The following is a 7,138-nucleotide window of genomic DNA, read 5'->3' as shown; positions in this document are numbered from 1 at the left end:
GATTGTTTGTAAAGAGTCTTTATCAGTGGTTGTTATTTATACCCCTGGCTTCTATACTCATTGATTATTCTATATATTTTCCTCCCTCAAGTGCATGTATAAAGAGACCAAGAAAACCTCAGTCAAACTTGGACATTTCCTTTGTAATATTCTTTTTAAAGTTAGTTATGGTAAGTTCCTTATTATCTGTCTGTTAAGAATTGGGATGCTGAGCTTGGTTTTCTGGTTTGGTTTTCTGGTTAACAAGGAATTAGCCAATCATCAAGAATATAAAGGAAACACTGGTTAGCGAAGAATTAAAATCACAAAAGCAATGAATTTTTACCTAAGTCCTTGAAAGTTACACGGTTTTGATTCACAGGGTGCATCATGCTTCTGGTGTCCAAGTGCAATATTCCAAACGTCAATTATCACCGTACATTGGTTTATCAAATATTTTCTGATTGATTTGCTTTATCTAGATTCTACATAATGCTTTGTACTAAACTATGAATACTTCACATTTATGGAAAAATGTCCAGTTTGAGATCACAGAGCAATTGAAGATTATCTTCCAGAGACTTATTTTTATCCTTAAACTTTTGTTTCCTTAATTTGGCAAACAAAGCTAGTCACTTTCTGTCGCATTTCTTTTTTTTTTTTTTTGAGACAGAGTCTTGCTCTGTTGCCCAGGCTGGAGTGCAGTGGTGCAAATCTTGGCTCACTGCAAGCTCCGCCTCCCGGGTTCAAGCAATTCTTCTGCCTCAGCTTCCCGAGTAGCTGGGACTACAGGCGCCCACCACCACACCCGGCTAATTTTTGTACTTTTAGTAGAGACGGGATTTCACCATATTGGCCAGGCTGGTCCCAAACTCCTGACCTTGTGATCCACCCGCCTCGGCCTCCCAAAGTGCTGGGATTACAGGCATGAGCCACCGTCCCTGGCCTCTGTAACAAAATTTCTATCCCATCTCATTCTATCCCATATCATCCACTGCCATTGTACCACCAAACTCTACATTGCCCTCTCTCAGAATGTCCTCCTGTTCCTTGGAGATGGCACTATACTGCTGTTACCATAGAGGCAACCCTCAGGCTTCATGCCTGCACGGCTTCTGTACCTGGGTACGTCCTGGAGACCTTTGCAGCCACCTAAACAGACACGCAACCATCTGTTCCAGCACTCTGTGCTTGGTTCTGGTCTTGCTGGCATGTGCTAGTCTGTGTTTCATCTGTTGATATGTGTGTCGCTTCTAGTAAACGCTGAGCTCCTTGGCTTCAAAGTCTTATGTTGTGCCATTTCTTTCAATCGCCAGTATTTGACACATCACTTGGACACTTAAAGAATAAATGAAATAAATAAATGAAGCATTTCTTCCAGTGTGCAAAACAATTGAATAAATGAATTAATTCTCAACTAACAAATAGAAGTGCCAAGGAAGTAGTTAGTTAAATGATTTGGTCCTGGTTAACACAGGGCTTGGGATGGCCACCAACTCTCACCTCATCATTCGATCTACTGACTAGTTGGCCTTGAATTTGTTAATCTAAAAAAATTTGAAGTTTCAATGTTCTTGCAGCAAACTCTAACATATATACTTAATGATTAAAGGCAAGACCTCAAGGGTAGCTTGGAAAACTAAGAACAATGCAAAAAAAAAAAAAATTACTTCCAGGGTTTTTACTACTTTCCAAAATTAAGTAACAAATCACTGACTTGAAATATTTTTCACAGCAGCAGTGATATCCTCTAGGTATGGTTTAAAACACAAATCTCAATTTTTCCTTTCCTTTAGCTGAAATAATAAATAAGATAGATTTTGCTATGATTTGAGAGGAAAGATATCAGTGCCTAGATTATCCCATGTAAAGGAGTTCACTCACTTTTAAGATGCAATCTATTTTTGCCTAAAACGTCTTCTGCAAACAGCCTTGCTGCTTCAGTGCTTGCGAGTTGATGTATGTGTCAAGAGGACTGAGCCAGGTCCCGGCTGTGCCGCAAATCATTCACATGGTGCAGCTGGACACATGTTCTGTTAGTCAAATAAGCATATTAGATTCAATGACTGAAACTCTCTTCCAGGTCAAATAGCCTGTTATTTGTGCATTCCAATATGATCACTGCCATTTATTTAAACTATCTCTGCCTATACGGATATTAGGTACTAGCAACTCAAGTACACGTTAGAATTGTTTAAAAGAGCAAATAAACCTCGCACTGCAATGGCAATTAAAGACGCCCGTCCTGCTGTGTGCTTTCTCCATTTGCTTCTAGTGGCAGTTTCATGTGAATTTTTGGTGATGATGCTCCATGGAACCTCTGCAGATGTGCTGTCAATTTGGACAGGTAAGATGGCTTTAGTAATTCAAGATGTCACAACAACTCCTTGACAGTTAATCTCAAGTGAAAAATGGGACAAGGATCTGAGGCCAACAGGAAGACTCATCTGCTTTGCAGGTTTTCTTAGCCAGGATACCCCATTTTGTCAAGATGACTTTGGTTTAGTGAACAGTTCTCATTATGTTTCTAAACAGAGGAATTTTTAAAAATCTACCATTATACCTGAGAAAAAGCAGATGAGAGATTTTATTCGAATACTATTTCATTAATTTTCTAAATTGAGATGGAGGAAAGAACCTAATTTTGACTTTATATTAATTGAAGAGTTTTTCATTATTGATGACTGCTCTTTAAAGATATTTTACATATGGTATTTTAAACACAGCTGAGTGCTTTTGTTATCTAGTTGAGAAAGTTGTATTTTTTTTCTTAATGTAGTTTTCAAAATATTGTCATTGACCGTGAACAACATTAAGAGTGGATAAGGGTAGAGAATAATGATAAAGATGAAGTATACAAGTCACTGAATTCTATTTTGAAAACACTGATATTTTTATTTTCCAAAAAGTCATTGCTCATACTAACATACCCATTACCTTGTTCTTTAATGCCAGCATCACTGCTTGGTTTTATGTTAGGCCCTTAAGGAAAATAGTTTTTTCTAACAACTCATATCAGTAAAGATCTGTAGCAGTGCTAGGTAAAATTGGGAAGATCATAAGATCTGGAGATGACAGTAAAATGTATATTAGGTTCAGCTATGAAGCAATTTATTTTTTCATAAATAATTTACAGTCTAAGTTTAGGCATATAAACGAAATGGAAAGTCCGTTGCGGTAGTCCTCTTTAAGGCTGTGTACCTGCTGTGAAATTGCTGCCTCTATTTACATCATTTTCAGAGGACTGCTTGTGTAATTACTATCTAACCCAGTGCCTACGCTGCACATAAAACAACGGGTCTCAGTCGTTTATTTTCAGATTATGTTTTGAGTAAAGAAAAAAAGAAATGATTCAGATCGAAGAGCATAATTTCAAAACTTGTGTCTCTCAATGTGCAGGATGCTCTTAGAACCTCAAATATTTGCCACCATTAAATGTGACCAGGGCCCTGAAGTCCTCTCAGCTGCCCCAGTGGTACTAGTGCACATGTGTCCGACCATGTTGACCCTCAGGAGGGACAGCGCTCGTCCGGTTGAATGTGCTTGTTAAGTTGCCCAACGAGCAGCCACTAAGAAAAGCTGACACTTAGAACCACTATGCCATGGTTGTGGTGGAGAGAGGAATCTAAAGATTCGAGGTGCATGGCACCTCCAGTCCCTTCAGTAGCAACCCACTGAACCTATGCAGCCAATAAATGTGTCTCAGATGAGCGCCAGGTGCTGGGCACCACGCTGGGTTCAGACGTACAGCAGTGAGAAGGAAAGACGGTCTCTGCTCTCATGGTGGTGGGAAAGAGACAGTATCCAATAATCCCTGTGACAGCAGCCAGGGCGGGCAATTGTGGAGAAAGAAAGCTGAGAAGTCAGAGATGCTCAGGTCGAGTGACATTCAAGCAGAGCCCCGAAGACAATGAGGGAAAGAACCACGCCAATGTGGGTATTGGAGAGGGGGTTGTGGGGGTCACCTGGGCCAGGTGCTCCCCAAAGATCAAGCAGGAGGAAGGCAGCGGGGTTGGGAAATATGGAGGTGATTGTTTGCTGTGACGAGGCCAGTTGTGGTGGACCGGTGGGGCTAACCCACAAGGAGTGGTTCAAGGGAGGACAGGAGGGGAAGACAGAGAGAGTGGGGAGTGTAGACTGGGGAAGAATTCCGCTTCTGGGCCACCAAGCACTGCTACATACCCTGAGCAGCCGGCACAGCTGAACCAGAACCAGCACCCTTAGCAGAAGCAGCCAGAGGATCAGCCCCAAGGACACAGGGAGAATGAGGTGGGGAGACAGGCGCAGACCCACCAGAGCCTGCCTTAAGGGCAGTGAAAGACCAGCCGCCCCAGCCACATGATGTGTGTCTCCAGAGGCTTTAGATGCCCATGTGTACACAGCACCCTTGATATAGTGGCTCCGTCATCTTACAGTTCACAGGACACTCTGCCAACCGAGAGTTTGCCTAATAAATAAAGCTTGCCTCCAACCAGACAAGGATATAAACACACTCTTCCACTATCGGCCCTCCCCAGAGGACTCTGGCCAAAAAAAAAGAGCAGGACGTGAGCTGCTCAAAACGGTCATGTTATTTGACTCCATCTTGCTGTCACTTGTGATAAGCACCCAACATCTGCCCACATCAAAGACTCTTCCTTGCAAGACTGAGGAATCGCTGGGGCCAGACGGGGAGATTCTTTTTATCTTTTTGTCACTCTCCCTGGACTGCCTTGTTAACCCTTTTTCCCATCTTCTTTTTCTTAACGCTAAACGTGACTTTGTTTGTTGTGGACTGTTTCATCTGTAACGTTTCTATATTGATTAAGTATACCATTATGTATGGTTTGCAATATTGACTGCCTTATGGAGTGGCTTGAACCTGTGAGCCCGTGGCTGTGACTACTGAGTGAATGGGAAGTACTAAGGAGAACTGCCTGCTTGGGAACTCCATGAAGTTCGTGGCTTTTGTGATTAAAATAAAAGGTTGACACTGTGGAACATGGACCTGGTTATCTCTGACCTTGCAGCACTCACAAGACCATACCTGAGCCCTTCTCTGCTTTGGCAGAACTGTTGCATGGCCTGTCTTCGTATAATACCTCTCCGTACACCGCAGCTCAGAGAAAGAACGTATGCTCCCTGTGAAGACGAACGGAACTGTCCCTCCCGGTCCTACAGACTTCCTCTGGCCTAATGCATGTGCCATTGCATTATATCTGCCATCTACATACACATACACCTTTCAACCCTGCACATTCTGAGATGGCTGGACTCATGCCTAAATAACTGATGCTGTCCCTAGTGTAAGGTAAGCACTCAATAGTTTATCAGGAAATGAATATGATACATATTTTGGCTGTTTAGAGGCTTTCCTTCACTTCCTTTATTTTCTGTGTCCCCTTATTTAAAAAGAAGTGCTCACCAGAGGTTACCCGAAGACATGTCTGATCCTTGAAACCTGCAGTAGTCTAACACAGAGGCCAAGACCACAGGTCCTCATAAAAGTAACACTTTCCTCATGACAATGAAGTGCCACAGGGCCAACTCAAAAATTGCGACTCAGCCTGGGAGGCCATGGGGGTCCTTGGCTTTGTGCAGGAAGGCATTCAAGAGCCAGCCAACAGAGTGAAGTGAAAGCAAGTTTACTAAGAAAGTAAAGGAATAACAGGGTGGCTACTCCATAGGCAGAGCAGCCTGAATGCTGCTGGTTGGCTATTTCTTTTTTTTTTTTTGAGACGAGTCTCGCTGTCGCCCAGGCTGGAGTGCAGTGGTGCAATCTTGGCTCACTGCAAGCTCTGCCTCCCGGGATCACACCATTCTCCTGCCTCAGCCTCCTGATTAGCTGGGACTACAGGCGCCCGCCACCGTGCCCGGCTAATTTTTTGTATTTTTAGTGGAGACGGGGTTTCACTGTGTTAGCCAGGATGGTCTCTATCTCCTGACCTCATGATCCACCCGCCTCGGCCTCCCAAAGTGCTGGGATTACAGGTGTGAGCCACCACGCCCAGCCCTGGTTGGCTATTTCTATGGTTATTTCTTGATCATATGCTAAACAAGGGGTGGATATGAGTATTTGGGGAAAGGGGAGGACAGTTACGGGAACTAATGGTTCCTCCTCCTTTCAGACCATATAGGGTAATTCCTGGACATTGCCATGGCATTTGTAAATTGCCATGGCATTGGTAGGAGTTTCTTTGAGCAAGTTAATGTATTATAATTAGCATATAATGAGCAGTGAGGATGATCAGAGGTTGCTTGTGTAGCCATCTTGGTTTTGGTGGGTTTTGGCTGGCTTCTTTACTGCATCCTGTTTTATCAGCAGTTTTTTTTTTTGGTTTTTTGCTTGTTTGTTTGTTTTTTGAGCTGGGTCTTGTAAAACAGTCCTGCCAACTTCCTGTCTCAGAAGCACATATCTCTCATTGTCCTAGCTCATGGTGATAGCACAGGAGGCATGCCAGGTTACTGGTCACCCAACATTCATTCTCCCGTTCTGAGTCAGAAATGAATGAGAGGCTTGGCTGTGATGTTCTCCTCTGGAAAGAGCCCCCACTTCGCAGCTAACTTGAAGCACGTGTGGCCTTGTGTCCAGGTGTGTGGCCAACAGAGATGTAAGTAGAAATCTTACCAATTATTCCAGGGAGTCTTCTCAAAGAGACACTGGATGGCCTTCTTTCTCTCTCCATCCTGATGCTTGGGAAAGGGATGTGACATCTGGGGTCCTGGCAGCCACCTTGGAGCACAAGATTGAAAGCCCCAGCTAAGGCAGGAAGAGCGGCAGGCAGAAGGGAGCAAGCGCCCCTGGGGAACTCACCGCTTACCCTGGGCTTCTTTAAAGTAAAAACAAAAAACAAACAAACAAAAAAAACATGAAATTCCACTTCCTATCAGCTCTTTTATTGTGGATGTCTCAGCCAAACACAACCAAACCCAATACTGACAAAAGTTGTCAGTATTGGCAAATATTTGTAAAGTCTTCACTTTTGAAATTACATATATTCACCGTGCTACATAAAGTATAATATGAATGCTTTTTTAAAAGCTATTTGTTTACTGGGATTCTATTTGCCTGTGTGAGCCAAAAGAAGCATTTGTGCCGATTACTGTGGGAGTTTTCAGAGTATGGGTCTAAGTGGCGATATAGCCACTGAATCAAAAGGCAGACTCGGACGTGGTTTTA

General features: G+C 43.2%; 1 long non-coding RNA gene across 1 annotated transcript; it reads right to left on the bottom strand.

Annotated features, from left to right (window-relative positions):
- Positions 1–1,035: 1,035 nt before the first annotated feature.
- On the bottom strand, positions 1,036–6,785 carry LOC126958107 (uncharacterized). The gene is made up of 3 exons (XR_007727103.1): positions 6,587–6,785; positions 1,864–2,012; positions 1,036–1,317 (listed from the first exon to the last, which is right to left on the bottom strand). It is a non-coding gene; the product is annotated as an uncharacterized LOC126958107 (long non-coding RNA).
- Positions 6,786–7,138: the final 353 nt, after the last annotated feature.

The sequence above is a fragment of the Macaca thibetana genome, chromosome 7 (genome assembly GCF_024542745.1).
Source record: "Macaca thibetana thibetana isolate TM-01 chromosome 7, ASM2454274v1, whole genome shotgun sequence".
Lineage (NCBI taxonomy): Eukaryota > Metazoa > Chordata > Mammalia > Primates > Cercopithecidae > Macaca > Macaca thibetana.
This window is presented reverse-complemented; position numbering and strand designations above follow the sequence as displayed.